The sequence below is a fragment of the Carlito syrichta genome, unplaced genomic scaffold (genome assembly GCF_000164805.1).
Source record: "Carlito syrichta isolate Samal-C Ts95f unplaced genomic scaffold, Tarsius_syrichta-2.0.1 Scaffold302077, whole genome shotgun sequence".
Taxonomy (NCBI): Eukaryota; Metazoa; Chordata; class Mammalia; order Primates; family Tarsiidae; genus Carlito; species Carlito syrichta.
Window position 1 is genome coordinate 84,929 of NW_007246173.1, and position 22,509 is coordinate 107,437.

Below are 22,509 nucleotides of genomic sequence, written 5' to 3' on the forward strand. Positions count from 1 at the left end.
GTCTCTACAAAAAAATTTTTTAAAAAATTAGCCAGGCATGGTGGCACACACCTGGAGTCCCAGCTACTTGGAAGGCTAAGGAGGAAGGATCACCTGAGCCCAGGAGGCTGAGGCTGCAATGTGTTGTGATCATGCCACTGCACTCCAGCCTGGGCGACAGAGTGAGACCCTAACTGTAAAACAGAAACAAAAAACAAATAATATATTGACTGTTTCTGGTGGATAAATTAATGACTTGCTTCCTCCCAGGACCTGGAGAGAAAGAGTTACTATATCTAGCATCAAGAGTTTCATTTAGGGATTAGAGTCTATGCATAGTAATCCCTGAATCAATACTTGAACTTGAGTTTGCAAATACATTTTAGAGTGTTCCTTTTCTTCTTTACTATACTAATAAACACATATCTTTTTGCCTTGCTAGTTTCTTTCTCTCTTCCTTTCCTCCTTCTTTCCTTCTTTCTTCCCTTCCTCCTCCTCCTCCTTCTTCTTCTTCCTCCTCCTCCTCCTCCTGCTGCTGCTGCTCCTCCTCCTCCTCCTCCTCCTCCTCCTCCTCCTCTTCTTCTTCTTCTTCTTCTTCTTCTTCTTCTTCTTCTTCTTTTCTCTCTCTCTCTCTCTCTCTCTCTCTCTCTCTCTCTCTCTCTCTCTCTCTCTCGCTGGTACTACCATGGCTTACTGTCCTCGAACTCCTGGGCTCAAAGAGCCTCTCACTTCAGCCTCCCAAGTAGCTGGAACTATAGGTGCATGCCACTATGCCTGGCTAAATTTTTCTTTTTTTTTTTTTGTAGAGTCAAGATCTTGCTATTTTGTCCAGGCTGGTCTCAAGCTCTTGGGCTCAAGCAGTCCTTCCTCCTTGGCTTCCCAAAGTGCTGGGATTGCAGACATGAGCCACCACGCCTGGCCTCTTGTTAGTTTCTTATTCATCATTTTTGCTATTCCTTTTAATGTAAAAATTAGTCTTTAGCTAAAATCTAGTTCCTAGAATTGTGGGAAATTGTAAACCCACATTTGAGGAATAGTTCAGATTTAGTGAAAGAACCATCCATAAATATTCAATACTTTGTTTCTGTGATCCTTTAAGAATTCTTTTCTGTTCTATTTAATGCAGAGTGATAACTTATGCAGGTACACATAGCAGTGTTTCTACTGACAGAAAGGAGACCGACATCTAGAGTTGTGAAAATCTTGAATTATTAAAATAGATTGTATACATATTAACTTCTTTAATCAATGCTTATTGTTTCACCATTATAGAAATTTGAAGTAGAGACCATTCCGGTGCATTGGAAGATTATTGTTGGGTTTTTTTTGGTTGTTGTTGTTGTTGTTTTTGAATAAGGGTCTCACTCTGTTCCCAGGCTAGAGTGCAAAGGCACACTCATGGACACCATAGCCTTGACCTGCTGGACTCAGGGTATCAGTCCCAGCCTTCCAAGTAACTGGAACTACAGGTACACACCACCACACCTGGCTTTTTTTTTTTTTTAATTGTAGAGATGAGGTCTCACCATGTTGCCCAGGCTAGTCTCGAACCCCTGGGCTCAGGCAATCCTCTCACCTCGGCCTCCCAAAGTACTGGGATTATAGGCGTGAGCCATCATGCCTGACTGGAAGGTTGTGTTTTTAAGTAAAATTTCCATTTTAGGAGAAAATCACGTAACTGCAAAGTAATAAACCAAATTTAGAATGAGGGAGATGCTTTCTTGATAACTGGTGCATAATAAGTGTACAATAAGCACTAGTTTTATGTATGGCAAAGAAAGTAAACAGTCAGATTTAGAAAGTCAGGATTGTCACCGTCCACAGGTCTGCACGTCGAGAAGCACTTTCCTTCCATTTGTCCCTTAAGTATGTGCCAGTGGTGCAAAATTGATGAGATTTTTGTTCTTCCATGTACACTTGTATTCTCTTTTTCACTTTGCTTTTCCTCTTAAACCGAACAGCTAGATTTTTGCTTGTGATAAGTCAAGTTTTGCTTAAACTTTAAGTTTTTTTCTAAGTTCATTGGGTGTAGCAAAGCACAAAATTAGAAATTTATAACAAACATGCTTCAGAAGAAGAAACTTTTAGCTTTCTAAAGTCCTTCGGGTCTTCCTCAGGGGAAGACAAAATAAGTTAACTGCAAATATCAGACCCACCTTATATAATTAAGAACAAGGCAATGAAAGAGGCAACACACACCAAAAAGCAACGTCTGAAAATCTGTGATTGGTCTTTTTCATGTGATCTTAAAAACATACAATGCAGCCTTGCATTTCCAAAAAAAAAAAAAAAGACCATTTGAATATTAAATCTGATGCCATGTAAAGGTCAGTAACCCTTTATACTAACTAACTTGTTTTCTGTTCAAACATTGAACGTCATGTAACTTGTTTTATTCATTTTTTAATACCTGATGTGAACCTGATTTGAAGGGTTAAGAAGATCATAGATTCATTTTTTTTCCAGGAAAGTTCCAAGGCAGTGAATTGGGGTCTCACTCTGTTACCCAGACTGGAGTACAATGGCACAATCATTGCTCATGGCAGCCTCAACCTGCTGGGTTCAGGCAATCCTCCTGCCTCGGCTCCCAAGTAGCTGGGACTACTGGTGCACACCACCACACCTGGCTAATTAAAAAACATTTTTTTTTTTGAGAGACAAGGTTTTGCTATATTGCTTAGGCTGGTCTCAAAACTTTCTGAGCTCAAGCAATCCTTTCGCATCCCAGCCTCTCAAAGTGCTGGGATTACAGGTATGAGCTGCTGTGCTCAGCCAGCGGTGAATCTTAAACACTAAAAGTTTCACCCTGTGGTTATATACTATGTTCTGTACACACGTAGAATTCTTTCTCCATGGTTAATGCATATTTCTATTCGTTACTACGTAACATATACTATAGAACACAGAAATATTGAAGTGGATTAATTTTATTTTTTAACTAACAACTTTCTTGAGCTATGTCACATACTATAAAAGTCACCCTTTTATTGTGTGCAGTTCAGTCATTTATTAGTATAGTCACAGAATCATCAACCCATCTCCATTCTCTAATTCCAGAACATTTTCATCACCAAAAAGAAACTCTGTGCCCATTTGCAATCATTTCCCATCTCTCCAGTCACTTGTCACCAACCTTAGGTAACCACTCATCTACTTTGTGTCTCTGTGGATTTGCCTATTCTGGAAATTTCATATGATGGAAGTATGCATTACATGGCCTTTTGTGTCTGGCTTCTTTCACTTGGCATAGTGTCTTTAAGGTTCATTCACATCGTAGCATGTATCACAGCTCCACTTCTGTGTGTGTGTGTGTGTGTGTGTGTGTGTGTGTGTGTGTGTCGGAGTCTCACTCGGTTGCCCAGGCTGGAGTGCAGTGGCATGCTCATGGTCACTGCAGCCTCGACCTGCTAGGTTCAGGTGATCCTTTGGCCTCAGCCTTCCAAGTAACTGGAACCATAGGCGTGCACCACCACGCCCAGCTGATTTTTTGATTTCTTGTAGAGACGAAGTCTTACCATGTTACTCAGACTGGTCTCGAACCCCTGAGCTCAGGTAATCCTCTCACCTCCACCTCCCAAAGTGCTGGTATTATAGGTGTGAGCCACCATGCCCAGCTACCTTCATTCCTTTTATTGTTGAATAACATCCCATGGTATCGATATATCACAATTTTTGCTTATCCGAGCCGGATTAAACTTATTTTGAGTTGAAAACACCAGGACCTGCCATAATTTCCCCAGACTCATTTTCTTACCCTTCTCTGTCTACATCACTTCCATGGGCCGGGGTGTTTACTGTGCTGTTTCCTTCTTTGAGGATCATCTCAGATGCTACCTTTCCCCCCAAAGTTTTCCCCCTTTTTTGTTGAATGATAAGTATTCTCCTTCAAATTCTCACAGAATTTTGTTGATGCCAAAGTTCCAGCTTGTGCTTATGGTTATACGTATGGTTGTCTCTCCTTTGAGATTTTAGTCCACAAGACAGCGACATTTCTGTTGCTATCAGAAATAACTGTGCATCACTCCTACAGGGGGGAGGATAGAGGGTGGCAAGGATTGAAAACCCCCACTGGGTACCATGTCCACCACCCGGGTGATGGGCTCAATAAAGCCCAGGTCTCACTGTCAGGAAATATTCCTACGTAACAAACCTACACATGTATGTACCCCTTGAATCAAAGAAAAATAAAATGATAATTAAAAAAAATAAAACAAGCCAGGCATGGTGGCGTGCGCCCGTAGTTCCAGCTACTTAGAAGGCTGAGGCGGAAGGATCACCTGAGCCCAGCGGGTCGAGGCTGTGGTGGCCATGAGCGTGCCACTGCACTCCAGCCTAGGTGATGGAGTGAGACTCCAACTCAAATAAATAAATAAATAAAATTCTACATGTCCATGAAAAAAAGAAACAGCCTCACAAATAACTAGCAGACAATAAGAAGTGTTTAAGTTAATGAGTGAGATGGTTCGGAGCCACCTGGATGTCATATAAGTCTTAAGACTGTAGCATGGGGTAGTTAGTAGCTATTATATCAGATTGGGAGGCCACAAGTCTGTGTCTCAGGAATTAAGGAAAATAACTACATTTGGGGGGAAACCTGTCATCCCACTGTCAGTGTCATAACCTAGAGTCTGGCACATAGTTGGAACTCAGTCTCGTATCTGGTAACCAAACTGGAGAAATTCTCAGTGTCTCTGAAAAGGAAATTCTATATTTATTTACATGTATGCTTAGAAAGTCCCAAGTTGATTTATTTTATTTATTTATTGTTTCAGTCGAGAGTCTCACTCTGTCGCCCAGGCTGGAGTGCAGGGGCACACTCCCGGCCACCTCAGCCTTGACCTGCTGGGCTCAGGTGATCCTTCCGCCTCAGCCTTCCAAGTAGCTGGACCCACAAGTGCATGCCACCACACCCGGCTAATTTTTTTATTTATTGTAGAGTCGAGGTCTCAGCAGTTTGCCCAGGCTGGTCTAAAAGCCCTGGGTTCAGGCAATCGTCTTGCCTTTGCCTCCCAAAGTGCTGGAATTACAGGCATGAGCCACTGCACCCAGCCTCTTTTAGTTTTTGTTTTCCTCAAAACAGTTTTCTTGGACTGTGCTGTAGTTAGATGATGCTGTTTGTGATTGTCTAAAACTTAGATATTTAAATAGTTGAAAACTTAAGTAGGAATTATAAAAACTTTGTGGCTTTCATTTTTATCTTCTCCATTCCCACCCTTCCACATTACTGTATATGCCTAATTTCTCTACATATATGCAGTTTAAAATATTTTAATTATAAAACACAAGTCGTCGTTCTTGGCAATAGATACCATGGAGATTTTTCTTCTTATTTTGTGTAGTTCTCAAGACTTTTTTTCCTCTTTGTTTATAATACTTAAAAAGTTATCTTTATTTTCCTTTGTCGAAATGTATCCAATTTTATGTATGCTTTTCTCACCTGATCTTTTGTTGGCTTGATGCTTGCTGTAACAGTGGACCATACAAAGAAATAGCAACCTTTACCAAACATTTTAATTCATTTTATACCACTCTGGCTGTAGTGAGAAAAGACAATATTTTTCTACTTGATATACGATAAGATAAAAAAATCATTGCCCAGTGCAAATATCCTGTTTCTCTAGTAATTTCCACAGAAGAGCAGCCTCAATAATAGAAGATGGGAAAGGAGAAGCTTGGTGGTGTTTTGCTCTTTCACGAACTCATATCTGGAGAAGGAACACAATCCTGATAACTGCTGTGGGTGCCCCAAATCTGATATTGTTGCGTGATGACCCGGCATTGCTTCCTGTTTCAGAAGAAATGACTGGATGGAGAGCCAGCATGCTTGCTAAACAGGGAACTGCTGCCCCAGGGTACACAGGAAGTCAAGCTGCTTATGCAGTTGTGCCGAGACACAAGACTCCTATGTTGTGACCTGTGCCTGCTGCGTGTCTTCCCTTGGTTGTGACTGTTGTGAAAACTAGCTTCAAATAAGCAAAAGACCTCATGTTATTACCAGAGCAACCCTGAAAAGAATGAGTATGAGTTACAGAGTTGGCTGCATAGGAAGGAGCTATGCCTAACACGTAGAGCTCTCCAGAACCTTGTATGCTCCCTCCCTGTCCCTGAACGTGGTCAAACTGAAGCTGGGTGGGCACTCCTACCCGGTGCTGCCATGGTCAGGGACCGGGTGGGAGGCGGGTGGCACACTCAAGTTGGATAATATGAGGAACATCTCATAAAAAAGAGCAAAAATCTAGAGGATAATGAAGAGATGAGGATGTGAGCAGGGACCGGTACCCACACCTGAAGAGGAAAGTGGGAATGTTACCTAAAACCATGGGAGAAAAGGCTTTTTTAGAAATGGCCGCTGTAGCCGGGTGTGGTGGCTCACGCCTATAATCCCAGCACTTTGGGAGGCGGGGGAGAGAGGATTGCCTGAGTCCAGGGGTTCGAGACCAGCCTAGGCAACTTGGTGAGACCTTGTCTGTGCAATAAATTAAAAACTTAACTGGGCATGGTGGTGCACGCCTGTGGTTTCAGCTACTTGGAAGGCCGAGGCGGAAGGATCACCTGAGCCCAGCAGGTCGGGACTGCGGTGGCCGTGAGCGTGCCACTGCACTCCAGCCTGGGCAACGGAGTGAGACTGCAACTGAAAAAAACAAAAAAAGAAAGAAATGACTGCCATGCAGGAACTGAGGCCTCCAGTCCTTGAAACAGGGATGCAGCCAGGAAATCTACCTCAACCTCTTCTCATCTCCTGCCGTTTTTCCCACTGGACAGACCCAATGACAGAGAACAAGAATCAGTCCAGTCCTTAACATATCAGCTTCCTGAGGCTCAGAGCAGGGTAGAGCCAGGAGGAGGGTGAGTTTGGAGGCATGAAGGGAAACTGTCCAGTGCAGATAGGATATTGCATGGGAGGGACATTCCTATCATCCCCACGGATACTATAGCGCTCATTCCTAGGCAGAATCACAGACTCTCAGAAATACTTGAGGTTACCCAATTCAAGTATCCAGCAACGCAGGCATCCTACTCATTTAAACATCTACTTTGTTTGTTGGTTGGTTTTTGAGTCAGGGTCTCACTCTGTCACCTCGGCTGGAGTACAGTGGCATGATCATGGATCACCACTGCCTAGGGCTCCTGAGCTCATGAGGAAGATATAGGGAGAGTACCCTCTTCCTCAGCCTCCCGAATAGCTGGGACCACGGGCATGCACCACACCATGCCCAGCTATTTAAAAAAATTTTTTTTGTAGAGATGAGGTCTCCCTATGTTGCCCAGGCTGGTCTCAGTCTCCTGGACTCAGGCAGTCCTCCTGCCTTGGCCTCCCAAAGTGCTGGTGTTATAGGGTGTGAGCCACCGCACCTGGTCAGCGTCTCGTTTAATATATTCAGTTAAAAAGAACAAAATGATACTTCAAGGAACATGTTCTGTTGTTGAACAACTCTAAATCTTAGGAAGGGTTTTCTTGCATTGACAGGTACCTTCCTGTAACTTATAGCATGAACTGGTTTTCTCTTTTGTTCTTGCCTTGCTCTTTGCCTTTTGTCCCCATTATGGCTTTTGTTTGTTGGTTTGTTTGTTTGTTATTTGAGTCAGAGTCTCACTCTGTCACCCAGGCTGGAGTTCAGTGACAGGATCACAGCCACCGCAGCCTTGACCTGCTGGGCTCCGGCGATCCTTCCGCCTCAGCCTTCCAAGTAGCTGGAACTACAGTCACTTGCCACCACGCCTGACTAATTTTTTTGATTTATTGTACAGATGAGGTCTCTCACCATGTTCTCCAGGCTGGTATTGAGCCCCTAGGCTCAGGCAATCCTCTGCCTTTGCCTCCAAAGTGCTGCGATTACAGAACATGACGCGACTGGCCTGTTGTTTGTTTGTTTAACATTCATTTATCCAACACGTATTTATTGATTGCCTGCTAAGGGCAGGACTTGTTCTTGGTGCTGGGTATTCAGCTGTGAGGAAGGCAAAGCTTCTGCCCTCGTGGAACTTACATTGTAGTAGGTAGAGGCAGGCATTGAGCAAACAAATATATAATGTGATCTCTGATGGTGATAATTGCTGAGATTAACAGCATTTAACCATGGTCACAAGAGAAAACTGTGGTTTAAGTTGGGCCTGAAGTCATTATGAGTCAACTGTGTATTGTAATTGCCAAGAAGCTCAATTCCATCTTAGGCTGTGTGAATAGAATGCCCACATCAGAGAGGTCGTGTTTGCTTTTTTTTGTTTTTTGAGTCAGAGTCTTACTCTGTCACCCAGGCTGGAGTGCAGTGGCACACTCACAGCCACCGCAGCCTCGCCGTGGGTAATTAAAAAATTTTTTTTGTAGAGACATGGCCTCGCCAAGTTGCCCAGGCTGGTCTTGAACCCCTGGACTCAGGTAATTCTCTCGCCTCTGCCTCCCAAAGTGCTAGGATTACAGGTGTCAGCGTATTTTCTACTTATCGGGACCTGGAGCATCGTATTTACATTTTGGAGAGACATTGGCAAACTGGATCTTTCTCAGGAGATGTCCCAATGACAGCCTTTTGAATAGTTGGAAGAAGCCACCATATTTGCATGGAGTATTCCCCAGGCCAAACCTTTCCAGTTTTGTCAACAGCTTTTCATATGGTATGATTTCTATACTCTTAACTGTCCTGGTGTTTTACCAGATAATTAATTTCTTCTTAAAATGCTGCTCCCATAATTGAACTCATCTCTCCAGATGTAGTTTCAACTTGGGTAATGCCTATTAGACTATTTCTTCCCTTGATCTGGTTATTTAATTTTGGTAATGCATCTGAGGATTGGATTTCCTCTTTTTTTTTTTTTTTTAAACAGCTGTGGTACTCTCAATTTTTGAGCCTGGCTGTTAAACCAGGTCTCTAGCACTTCTGTTTGTGCAATTTATGTCTATACTTAAATAGAGTTTCGAACATTTATCACTATTAAAATGTCATCTCATCGCTGTCTAAGCAGTATTCTGAGTCAGGATTCTTTGGAATATCATCTTTCATCTAACTATGTGTCATCTACACAATTAACGAGCATATTTTCAGACTTCATCGAGGTGATTAATATAATTGTTTAATTAAAAAAGAATCATAGCAGCAGACCTTTCTCTCCGATTATAGCAGCTCAATGAATTAATCCTGTTTTAGGATGACATTTCAAATAACTGTGAACAGCCTTCACTATGTCATCTATTTAGCATTACTTCTTTTTTTCCCAAACGTTTTGAAAAATGAAGATACATTCTGTTATGGCATCTCATAATAAATCAGGTATACCAGGCTTATCAAAAACATATGAGAAGAATTCCACGTGACTTTTAAAATATGATAGGCAGTGGCCCTCCCTTTCACCTCAAGTTTTTACACTCTGTCTACTTAAAACCCCAAGTTAGGGTTGGACTCAGTGGCTCACGCCTGTAATCTCAGCACTTTGGGCGGCTGAGGCAGGAGGATTGCTTGAGCCCAGGAGTTCGAGACCAGCCTGGGCAACCTAGTGAGACCCTCATCTCTACACAAATCTGAAAAGTGAGCTGAGTATGATGGCGTGCGTCTGTAGTCCCAGCTACTCGGGAGGCTGAAGAGGAAGGATCTCCTGGGCCCAGGGGTTCCAGGCTGTGGTGACCCATGACCGTGCCACTGCATTCCAGCCTGGGCCACAGAATAAGACAGATCCTGACCCAAACAAAAAAACCCAAGTTTTTTTGCTTGTCTGTGGTTTACGCTTTTGGTATTTGTCCTTTTCACCTTTTCTAGAACCTCTACCTTCATATGTAGAGAGCCCGCCTTGGCTTCTTTGGATCCTTGGAATAAGGTGAGGCTAAGATATAAAGTGGGCTTTGTTTGCTCTTTTCGGGATGGGCCACCATTTCCAGTTTTAAGTCCTTTCTTTGATCAAATTTAGAACATGAGGTAACAGAAGTTGAATAGTTCTGCCTTCTGACTTTTGTGAAAGTTCTATCATCTTCCCTCCCAAGACTTTTATCATGCTTCTGATAAAGCTTGAAAAACAGCGGGGCCTGCATGGGTCCCTGTAATCCCAGCACTTTGGGAGATGGAGGTGAGAGGATTGCCTGAGTCCAGTGTTTCGAGACTAGTCTGGGCAGCTTGGTGAGACTGCGTCTCTACAATAAATCAAAAAATTAGCCGGGCATGGTGGCACGTACCTGTGGTTCCAGCTACTTGGAAAGCTGAGGCGGAGGGGTCACCTGAGCCCAGCAGTTCAAGGCTGCGGTGGCCGTGAGCATGCCACTGCAATCGAGCCTGGGCTACAGAGTGAGACTGATTCAAAAACAAAAAACAAAAAAACAGTGGGCGTGGTGGCTCACACCTATAATCGCAGCACTTTGGGAGACCAAGGTAAGAGGACTGCTTGAGCCCAGGAGTTCAAAACCAGCTTGGGCAACATAGCGAGATCTCATCTCTGCAAAAAAATCAAAAAATTAGTTGGGTGTGGTGATGTGTGCCTGCAGTCCCAGCTACTGGGGAAGCTGAGGAGGGAGGATCGCCTGGGCCCAGGAGTTTTAGGCTGCGGTGAGCCATGATTGTAACACTCTAACCTGGGCAATAGAGTAAGACTTCGACCCTCCCCACAACAAAAAAAAGTGGGAGAATGGGTGTGTTGTCATGGTTACTGCTGCTGCTGGCTGTACGTGGGCTCTATCTGGCCTTCCCGACATCACAGGGAGGGAAATTTCTTTTGCACTCAGTCGTAGTTGTGTGCCCAAAGCCCTAGTACATGCTTTTAATTTGTGAGACCCATAGATCCCTGTAAGTCTACAGTTTGGTTGGTTGGTTGTTTTGGATGCCTCCTTATTTATGGGCTGGAATCAAGACAGGGAAAGTATTGACCTTATTCTTCTTTAGAATGTTTTTATTTTCCAAGGAGTTTGGTGTCCTGTTTTATAGGGTTTTCTAGATTAAATGTACAACATGGTGACTCTGCTCAAATGCCTAAGAACCCATAGGACTGGCTGACAGTGTGACTTCCAAGGGGAGAGTTACTGACGCTATCTCTGACCCAGTACAAAAGCGTCCATGGGTCACAATGTGGCTAAACATGCCAGACCTATAAAGTCAAGTGACTTGTTGCTAAGGGTTTGTATTGGCTGCGAGTGCCAGAAACGGGCTTGTGCTGATGGGAGGATCCGAATATTAGCCAAGGTTATAGAAAAGAAACTGTTTAACAATTTTTCTTGCCTTCCATGTGCTACAGAGAAAAGGCTACATCCCATCTGGTGCACACTATTGTGGGAATCTTAGACTTTAGATTCCTAAACAGAATATGTTAGGGTTTTCTAGATCTGGCATTTGCTTGAGAGTGTTCTGTGTGTATTCTATACTGAGTGCCAATTTTCTTTCCTTTTCACGGTAACTGATTTTTAGTTGACTCAAAAAGTAGCAGTCACACTTTTGTTTACTCTCCGTGGCCATCAGGAGGGTCACATGGGCATCATTGTCCCCCAGAGGTCGCTTCCCCCAGAGGTCGCTTCTCAAGTGCTACCATTGTAGTCACGGCTCTGGGGAACGCCTGTCCTGGTTAATACCATTGTCTTGCAAGAATCACTTTGAAGAGTGTCTTGGTTTGAAGGAAAAATTGTATGACTCGCCTGGATCTGTCCCAGGGTATCCTAGAAAGCAAGAAGTTCTCACTGTCCTGTCATGGCTCCAACCTCTGGGCCTTCCTTCCTTGTCTTCCCTACAGAAGAATCTAGAATGACTTTTTTGTTTATTTTTTGAGTCGAAGTCTCACTCTGTCACCCAGGCTGGAGTGCAGTGGCACGCTCACGGCCACTGCCGCCTCCTTGATCTGCTGGGCTCAGGCGATCCTTCCACCTCAGCCTTCTAAGTAGATGGAACTACAGGCGCACACCACCACGCCTGGCTAATTTTTTTTTAATTGTAGAGATGAGGTCTCACCATGCTGCTCTGGCTGGCCTCGAATCACTGAACTCAGGCAATCCTCTCACCTCTACCTCCCAAAGTGCTGAGATTTCAGGCATGAGCCACCACACCCAGCTAGAATCCAGAATGACTTGTAAGCCCAGTCAACCCCATGGCCCTTGGAATACTGTTAGTCTTCTTGGAGCATCATATGATTATACGCTCCCTTAGAAGGATGGAGGGTGATATTCATGGCTGAGGTACAACTTTCATCCTTTTGGCAAATTGAAAACACGTTTTTTTTTTTTGAGTTGGAGTCTCATTCAGTCACCTAGACTGGAGTGCGGTGGCCGCTCCCAGCCACCGCAGCCTCAACCTGCTGGGCTCTGGCGATCCTTCCCCCTCTGCCTTCCAAGTAGCTGGAACTACAGGCGCACGCTACCACGCCCGGCTCATTTTTTTGATTTTTATTGTAGAGATGAGGTCTCGCCAAGTTGCCCAGGCGGGTCTCGAACCCACGGGCTCAGGCAATTCACTCACCTCAGCCTCTCAAAGGCGCAGGATTACAGGCTGAGCCACTGAGCCCAGCCAAAACACATTTTCTTGATGTGAACACGCTTTTCTAGCTGCATTGATCTATTTTACAACTTGCCAATGAAGGTTCCTTAGTAATATCTGTTGATTAAATGCAGGTTGCCATCTTAACAGAGCGTTTAAAGAACCTATAGGCCTTTTTTATCTATATAGAGAGAGACGTGTTCCCACTCTGTTGCCCAGGCTGGTCTTGAACTCTGGACTCAAGCTGTCCTCCCGCATCAGCCTCCCCCAAGTGCTAGGATTATAGGCATGAGCCACCACGTCTCACCCCTGTAGGCTTTTGTAAGCCCCATTGCTTCTTGCTGTGTCTGAGCACCGACCACGCTGGTGGCAAGGAGACCATTCTGTCTCCTTCACTAGATGGTAGCACTTGGAAAGCAGGGCCTGTTGCTAATCTATTTTGACTCCGACACTGACCGTTCAGTGGGGCCAGGCACCATGGCTTACGCTTATAATCCCAGCACTTTGGGAGGAGGAGGTGAGAGGATTGCCCAGGTCCCAGGGTTCGAGACCAGCCTGAACGGTAGAATAAATCAAAGAATTAGCCAGGCATGGTGGTACACTCCTGTGGTTCCAGCTACTTGGAAGACTGAGGTAGAAGAATCAACCTCATGAGCCCAGTAGGTGAGACTGAAAGAGAAAGAGAAAAAGGGAGAAAGGGGAGGAAAAGGAACTATGAATAAGCCCTGTTGTTCCCTGCTTCTCTTTAGGAGTTGAAGCCTCATTAGCTGCCTGCTGAGGGTGTGGAAGTAGCAAATATTTTAGGAAATGGCCTCCACGGTTTTCTGAATATGACAAGTCATTGAATTTCCCAAACTTGTTACCCTGCAAGAAGACTTCCCAACCTTGGCACTGCGGACATTTTGGCCTAGATGAGTCTTTGATGAAGGGGCTGCCCTGTGCTTTGTGGGTGACTAAGTAAGCAGCATCCTTGATCTCTACCCACTAGATGCCTATAGTGGACCCCACCCATAGATACGACAACCAGAAGTGTCTCTGGACATTGACAGATGTCAACTAGGGGCAAAATAGCCACCACCCCCACTTGAGAATCACTGCTATGCAGGAGCTCATGTCTGGGATAAATGCAGACCAGAGAAACTAGCAAATAATAGAAATCGGCTTTGGAAGGGAACTTGGAAACTGTCTGACATGTTGTGTGCTCACCCCACCCCCACAGGCCACATGCCACCCTTTTATACCTGAAGAAACTGTGGCCCAGGGGAATGACTGAATATTAACAAGAAAAAAATACAAGTCTATGAAGTAACACTGTTTTGAGATTGTAGGGTTATTTGCTTTAAGTTTGTTTACATGAACATGTGTCTTCTCTCAAGTCACTCAAAAGAAGAAAGTATAAGCTTATAGAAATAGATAAGTGAGAGAATGATGATTTTTTTTTTCATTTTTGAAATTTAAAATTTTTTTAGAGACAGGGTCTCGCTATGTTGCCCAGGCTGGTCTTGAGCTTCTGGGCTCGAGCAGTCCTCCCTTCTCAGCCTCCCAAAGTACTGGGATTACAGGTTCGAGCCACCACCGCACCTGGCAGTAATGATTTATATCACAGAAAACTAATATCCAGCACCACTGAAAAAGAATTTAAGGTGTATATTGAACATTTTTCAAGATTAAAAAGAATAAAGCAAACTCCCTAGAATGTGGCTGGTTTCCTGGCACAGCTTGTGGAGCTGCGTGGACTTCTTGTGAGAATATTTTAAGTACATTGTATCAAGAAAGAGACATAGAAGAGTATTTAAAATAACAATCCATAGCCTTCTTCAAAACATGAATTGAAAAAGATATTTTTTAGATATTGCTTCTCATATCTAAAAAAACAGAAATAATGATCATTGAGAAATATCTGACGAGATCTTTCTCCTGTAGGTTGTCATGTTTTATAAGGGCATTTTGTTTCTTACTAAGAATTCTCACATAAAAGGTAAGCACACCCAATTAAATATTAGCTGCTTGTGGTTATTTTAAGACTCAACTCAATAACCAAGAGAATTTCGTTCTCACACTTTGTACCTTTTGATTACAAATAGCTTTAAACAGGTTTATGTTGTACTTCATCAGAAATTATAGAGGATCGGCAGACTGAGACGCTTTGGGACAAAGATTAGGCAATTCAGAACTTTCCGTGCATGCAATCTGCTTTGGTTTTGATCCGTATCATTCTTAGTCTGTCTTTTCCAAGATTGTGCTGGAAGGACTGTCCGAGTGGAAGGCGCAAGAGAAAGTGGCGAGTCTCACAATACCTGCTGTTTGAGGTAGGGTAAAATCTGATAGAATTTTTTTCAGAACTTTTGGTTGATAATCTAAGATTTAGTCTGATGGTCCTTTCTTGTTGCTTGGTTTAAACTTAATGCAGTCACTTCTGAACTTGCAAGACAAAAAAGTGTTCAAAAAGTTGTGGCTTTTTTTTTTTTTAAGTCAAGTACCATAAAAAGTATCCAGAGAACTTGTTAGCTGAATTTATTCTAATGTTCTAGTCACTTGTTTCTTTTAATAGACACAGTTGTCACAGCTATGCCTTAATTTATTTCTTCTTATAAGCTGTCTTTGGTGAGGGCTTTTTTGCTTTTGTTTTGTTTTTTGTGTCTTAAACCTGACCTCGATTCTCGATGAAAAAAATACTCTCAACCAATCACTGGTTGCTGATTTGTTGAAAATTTGTAACTGAAAATCTGCTACTCTGCTTTTCGTGTTGGAAGGCTCTTAGCAGAGGCAAATCTTTTGGAAGACCTTAAGTTTGTTATTCTGGCAAGAAGTCCTTTCTGAACTTCTTGGATCACTGCAGTATTATGCTGATTTATCTAAAAAATGGATTCTGAGTTGAACAGCCATAGAGTCCTGGCAGATATGAGCATGTCACATGTCTTGGCACTGTTTAGGGGCAGGGGGAATTTCCCACTTCTTTATGTAATCCACCATCATAAGATGTGGGGGTTTTATGAAATCTCTTCTGTTATACCGAAATACTTAGCTTTTTATGCCGTATGTGTGCTCAGTGAAAACAGGCTTTGTATATGTCTGTATATGTTTAAAGGAAATGAAAAAGAAAAATGAAATCCAAGAGATTTTGTAAGTTTGCAGTGGTGGTTATTTTTAGCCACATTTATGTCAGTTTTGAGTCAGTTGATTGGAACTTGGAACAGAACTTCTCACAGAAACAATAGTATAGTGTACGTGGTGACAAAGTCTCCAGAATTTGAGCCCTCAGATCATTTATAACCCATCATATAATAACATGCTTTGCAGTTCAAGGGGCAATGATGTGTGACATATCAAAGCACTGTTAAATGGTATCCAGTCTGAAACCAGTTTCATTCCTAGGAGTGAATACCCAACAACAATCAGTAAGGGCCCAGTTAGCTCACAAATACAGTAAATACATGATATTTTTACTCACTTGGGTGACAAAAACTTGGGCGACAGTTGATTGGAACTTACAGAGTATAAGGGAGACCAAAGAAAAACCTGGAATTTATTTATAGAAGATTTTGTGTTTATTCTTACACACTTGAACTTCAGTCACCTTCCAAGCACTCTCTGTTTGATGCAATACACCTATTGACACACTTTTTCCACTTTTCCAAACGGTTTTTGAACGGTTGTTTCACCTCTTCCCCATCAGTGAAACTTTTCCCTTTGAGAACTTTTTTCAGCCAAGGAAACACAAAAAAAAGTCACTTGGGATGAGACTGGGTGAATAGTGAGGGTGGGGCATGGGAGTCATACTGTTTTTGGCTAAAAACTACTGAACACTCCATGCAGTGTGGGGAGGTGCGTTCTGATGGTGGAAGAACCAAGTCACCTGTTTGCTACAACTTGGGATGTTTCTTCCACAAATCATGGTGCAACCTCCTCAGAACTTCCAGACGAAAACATTGGTTGACCATTTTGTCTGTATGAACAAAGGTGCTATAAGGGGCGCACTCTTCAAAAGATAATTCTGTTTTTTTGGAGAGGGTCCACCTTTGTCAAATATTCCCTCCTCCCACCTTTCCTCTCTCTCTCTCATTTTCTTCTCCAGATCTCTTTTGTTCTTTCTTGTCTGGGTATCTTAATCACCTTCTCAGGAGTCGGGTTACACCCCAGGGCTCACACTCTAAGCCCTGGCCTCTCTCTGACCTTGTGCCTCTGGCCTGGGACCAGCTCTACACAGCCAGACCCTGCTGTTGACCAGCTCTTCTGCTCAAGGTCTCATTAGAGACCAAACAGAGGCAGCCTGTCTGGAGCATCCATGCCCCTTCCCACGGTATTTTTGATCTGACTGGCCCAACCTCGGGCCCTGATGCTGGAAATAAAATTAGAAATGCTATGGGCCTCATCTCCTAAACCCGGGAGAAGCTTTTCTGGTAGAAGTAATATGGGAAAAGAAAGGGGGACCCAGTGGCCTTTGCAAACCAAAGCTTCCCCATTCCCTGCCTTGTTAACTGGGTGCTTAGGGAGTTGTTAGGGACTCCTGGTATGTAACCCAGCAAACCAAGAAACAAATAATAGGGGGCTTATTAAAGTATTAGTTTTTGTGTCAAAGTTATAAAATTCAAGGAACAGATAAAATAAGAACATTTAATATTGGAAGAGGGTTTAGAGAGCCAGAAAATACAATTTATTCATTCTGGAGAGGAGGCATCTTTTTTTTTTTTTTGAGTTGGAGTCTCACTCTGTTGCCCAGACTAGAGTGCAGTGGCCACTCCCGGCCACCGCAGCCTCGCCCTGCTGGGCTCCGGCGATCCTTCCACCTCAGCCTTCCAAGTAGCCGGAATTACAGGCTCATGCTACCATGCCCGGCTGATTTCTTGATTTATTGTAGAGATGAGGTCTCGCTGCCCAGGCGGATCTCGAACCTGCGGGCTCAGGCAATCCACTCACCTCAGCCTCCCAAAGGCGCGGGATTACAGGCTGAGCCACCGAGCCCGGCTGAGAGGAGGCATCTTAAACTGGACTGGTTATCTGATCTCTCTGTGTCTCCAGATGGGCCTTCCAATCCTGAGTCCTTTCATAGGACATCCTGAAGACAGGACATCTGAGTTTGGGCATCTTTTCTTTCTCTGTGTAAAGTTGGCACTGATTTTGCAAAACTATGTGCTGAGACCCTAAGATCTTACAATCTAAAAAGACTAGAAATAAAGAAGGAGGTAGCCTACTATACCAACCTCCTTGGGTTGCCTCTTCTCACCATAGGGAGAATTAGTAATCTTTATTAAGCAAGGCAATTTCAGGCACAGCAACTCATACCTGTCATCCCAGCACTTTGGAAAGCTAAAGTGGAGGGTCGCTTGAGCCCAGGAGTTCGAGATTACCCTAGGCAACATTGCGAGGCTCCATCTCTACAAAAATTAAAAAAATTAGCTGGATGTGGTGGTATGTCTTTGTCATCCCAGCTATGTAGGAGGCTAAGGAGGAAGGATCACCTGAACCCAGAAAGTTGAGGCTGCAGTGAGCTGTGATCCCGCCACTGTCCTCCAGCCTGGGCAACAGAGTGAGACTCCAATTTAAAAAAAAAAAAGCTAGGCAATTGGTGGAAGCCCTGGAGACAACCAGAAATACAGCACAGTTCCTGCCTTTTCGGAGCTTATATTACAGTATTATGTTACATCATCAGAGGAAGCCCATTCTGGACTGTGTGAATTAAGTATTAATATACTGGGTTCGAGTTTTGTTTCTTCCCTTGAATTTCTTCCACAGACTCTAGTTAAGACTTAGAAAAGATCGATTAAGTCTTGAGCCTCAGTTTTCTTATCCATAAAGTGAGACTATTGAATCTTGAAACCGCCTCATATTTGTACGTTCTGTGAGTCACAATCTCGTGATACTTTTAAAAATTTTAATCAGCAGGTTTTTGGGTCTCTAGTACTTTTTGTATTTCAAGATATTCTTGGCCAAGCTGTAAAAGGAAATTAATTTATATGCTGATGAAACAGGCTACTCAGCAATTCATAGAACCACAGACTAGAAAGAATCTAGACATATATAATTGTCCATTTCTTCCCTTTTAAGGCAAAACTACACCCCAAGCTTATGTAAAATAATTTGGATTATTATACACCTCAGTAGGTCTGCCTAAAATAGACTGTAGCTGCTTTTGAATTCAGAGACATACAAAGCAAATTAGAGTTATTACTTTTATAAAAGAACTTTTGACTCGACAAAGGAATTTAACATCAGAATTCTTTTACTAGTGAGTTCCTCTAGCACATTTAAAGTGTAATATGATTTGCAGATGTTTAATTTATGAATTCATGTACACCAGAAATTCATGTACACCAGAAATATGTAGTTCTGTATATGTACAACTCATGGTTTTCTGCAGCAATGCTGAGTGTGCGCGCACCAGATGTGCTTTCTGTTAACTAAATGTGGGAACTTTCTATGGTTTGAGAGTTTTGGTTATTGTTTTTTTGCTTTTGCTGTTGTGTTAGAATTTTCCTGACCTGTCTTTTGTTCCTCCACTGTCCCTCCCAATAGTGCAATCTGCATTCATTTGTAAAATGATTGGTTAAAATATAAGCGATCTTTTCTGGCTGTTGGATAAGTCACCCCATTAAGGGGCGATCAGTTTACAGATCAGGAAACTGATCTAAAAGAGACATTTCAAGATCACAGCTCACACCTAGAATCCCAGCACTTTGGGAGGCCGAGGCACAAGAACTACCTGAGCCCAGGGGTTCAAGACCAGCCTGGACAACTTGGCAAGACCTCTTCTCTACCATAAATCAAAAAATTAGCCAGGCATGGTGGCTCACATAGGTGGTTCCAGCCGCTTGGAAGGCTGAGGCCGAAGGATCATCTGAACCCAGCAAGTTGAGGCTGCAGTGGCCATGAGCGTGTCACTGCCCTCCAACCTGGGCAAGAGAGTAAGATGCCGACTCAAACAGTTTAATTAATTAATAGAAAGATCACAGAGTTAGAAGACTGCTGACTCAAAAAACATATGGATAAAAAAAAAGATCACAGAGTTAAAAGACTTGAATACAGCTCTCAGACTCCAGAAGCCAAGGGCTTAGTCACTACACCAGGCTACACCAAACTGAATCCTTCCGGTGCTCAAAACCTCGCCTGCCTAGCACCTCTGGGGGCTGCAGACATGGCAACTCCCAGGGGTATAGTTTTGTTACAGCTTACAGCTGCTCTCTGGATTTGAGGGAAGGAGCAAACAAGCTAATGCGTTGAGTGTCTACTCTGCATTAGTTCCTTCAGAAAGGACAAATGCTCTCACCTGTCCTGCCATCGATGCATTATTAAGAGTCCTACATTACAGATGAAAACCAGATTCTTAGGGGGTTCAGTCCCTTGCCTGATGGTAATGAGAAGTCACACGGCCATTTGAACCCAAAGCTGTTCACGGCTTGTGTTTCGGCCACTACTCAGTGTCATACCTCCTCAGGCCCATTATTACAGGTAGCTCACACCTGTAAACGCAACACTTTGGGAGGCCGAGGCAGGAGGATTGCTTGAACCCAGGAGTTCAAGACCAGCCTGGGCAACATAGCAAGACCTTGTCTCTACAAAAAAAAAAAAAAAAAAATCAATAAAAATTATCCAGGCGTGGTGGCAGGTGCCTGTCATCCCAGCTACTCAGGAGGTTGAGGTGGGAGGATCGCGTGTGCCCAGGAGTTCGGTGCTGCGGTGAGCCTTGATCGTGCCACTGCTCTCCAGCCTGGACAACAGAGTAAGACCCTCCCTCAACTCAAAAAAATAAAATGAAATTGTGTGGGATGACGATATAGCTTTATAAGGGCAACTGAGATTTTCAATGGAGGAAGCTCTGGTTTCTGAACAGTACTTGGCCAGTTTCTTTCAGGGAGATGGCTCTGCTCTTAGCTGGCCGAATCTTTCATGTATGCCTTCCACTCTTCCTGCATGTCCGTGCTGTATGGCTTTTGTTATTAATGTGGAACAGTTGGAGTCACTGTCTTGGGTGCGGGCCAGGCCAGTATTACTGAAGTCATATATTACTTTCCTAGACTCTAGTCAGGAGCAGGATGTTGGAAGTCAGAGGTACGGGGAAGCTGCCTTTTTAGGCAGCCCACATGAAAGGTGTGTTTGCTTTCTCCGTCATATTTATGCTAATAGATCAGAATCTTACTCAGTATCTTAGCCATTTTTGTGGTCTTACTCTACGACCTTCTTGCCGCTGGGCTGTCATTTGCTTTTTCTTTGGTTAGACGGACAAGTGCTGTTTTGTTTTGCATCTCTCCTCGTTGTTTCACTGTTGAAAAATCTCTCTAGTTAATGTGATATTTATTTAAGGCAGGTAGAATTTCTCAATGAAGGTAGAGGTGTTATATTTCTTTAGATCGTTTTTTATACACACACACACACATATATACTAAGACATGGTGGGATTGTTCAGTCTCTTGTTTTTTCTCTGTGAATGAAATAGCCTTGTGGAGAACGTATTCATTGAAATTCAAGTGAAAGTGTGCTCTCTCGGGAATAGTGTAACCGGAGAACATACTTTTATTTTCTGCTCTGCTTTTGTATCTGGAGCTTGGGAAACGATGCTTTTTGTTTTTTTGGAAAAGCAATGGAATTTTATCACCCGTTTTCCTGAAACTCCCTACCATCTCTCTTTCCCGAAATATTTCTTTCAAAGTCTTATTTTGCTCTGTGAAGGTCCATCATTTAAAAAATAAAGGAGTTAGGTTAGTTTAGGTCATTTTGTTGATCTGCTGGCTTTATGAAAGAAGTGACTGTTCGTCAAAGGAAGATTCAGTCTGGGAAATAGCGCTTGGAGAATCATGTGACTGTCCGTGTGAAACTTGGGACAATGATTTGCTGGAGCAGTTAAGATGTTTTTGTCAATATCTGCAAGTAAACACGGGCCTCAAACCCCGTTGTGCTTTGTGACAGTGAAGGTGGGGGAAGATAACATTACGTAGGTATAAATTTTATTCTGACTCTGTTCTCTAATGGGGAAGGGAGTCTGTGGTTCTAGTAACTGCCATTGTGATGCAGAGACAGGTTTCTAGTTGATATCAGCTAATGCTAAATTGTGGCGTGCCCCCACTTCTTTTGAATTTAACATGGGCTGTACATACACAGAGCTGTAAGTTTCTGGTGTACATAAATTGGTACATAAACTGCTGTACATCATTTCAACTGTTTTCTCAGTATGAGAGGAGTAACTGTGTGTTAGAATTCCTGGAAATATTCTTCCATAATGATATGTCACAGATGTTTGAGTGCTATACACAGTCCTCTCTCCATTTTCAATATCAGTTTAGTGGAGATGAAACGTAAGAGCTGAGTGTTGTTATGAGTCTGGCCCTTCTCCCCAGAGGTTCTGTATTTCAATATGTTATGGAACCCCTCTGATCTTTGTGAAAGGCCACCATCAGCTCTTGGAGACTTGTTGTGCTGTTCAATATGTGTGTTTCTGAGATTTCTATATATGATTTGGACGCAAAATAGCTCGCACTGTTCCCAGAACCTCATTCTGCATCCAGGAGAAAGCCATGCCTTAAATGTCATGATTTTCTTTATACCTAGTTGCTTAAAAATGTACTTGTATCATATGTTATAGAAGACTGAGAAAATAAAAATCGCTTGTTATTTTACTATCAGAGAAGAACTGCTGTTAGAATGTTGAGGTATTGCTGGGCACGATGGCTCATGCTTGTAATCCCAGCATTTGGGGAGGCCGAGGTGAGAGGATTGCCCGAGTCCAGGGGTTCGAGATCAGTCTGAGCAACTTGGAGAGAATTTGTCTCTACAATAAATCAGAAAAAAAAAAAATTAGCCAGGTGTGGTGGTGCATGCCTGTGGTTCCAGCTACTTGGAAGGATTACCTGAGCTCAGCAGGTCGAGGCTGCAGTGGCTGTGAGTGTGCCACTGCACTCCAGCCTGGTGACAAAGACTCTAACTAAAAAAAAAAAAAAAGAATGTTGAGGCATTTACTTGCAGACTAATTGTCTATATATATTTATAATATAGATATATATTCTTTCATAAGAATGACTATAAACTGTTTTGAAATCTGCTTTTTAAAAAACAACAATATATGTGAGCACATTTTCCACATCCCAAAATATTCTTTAAAAATATGATT

The 22,509-nt window shown here is 43.0% G+C and overlaps 1 protein-coding gene across 2 annotated transcripts in view; it reads left to right on the plus strand.

Annotated features, from left to right (window-relative positions):
* The first annotated feature begins 20,409 nt into the window (after positions 1 to 20,409).
* The window catches only part of GAB1 (GRB2 associated binding protein 1), a 101,685-nt gene continuing 99,585 nt past the window's right edge, over positions 20,410 to 22,509 (plus strand). Inside the window, exon 1 of one of the 2 annotated variants that reach the window (XM_021711338.1) lies at positions 20,410 to 20,495. The gene's annotated coding sequence lies outside the window, so the exon portion shown is untranslated. The remainder of the gene's footprint in view (positions 20,496 to 22,509) is intronic. The other variant, XM_021711339.1, reaches the window with a different exon arrangement.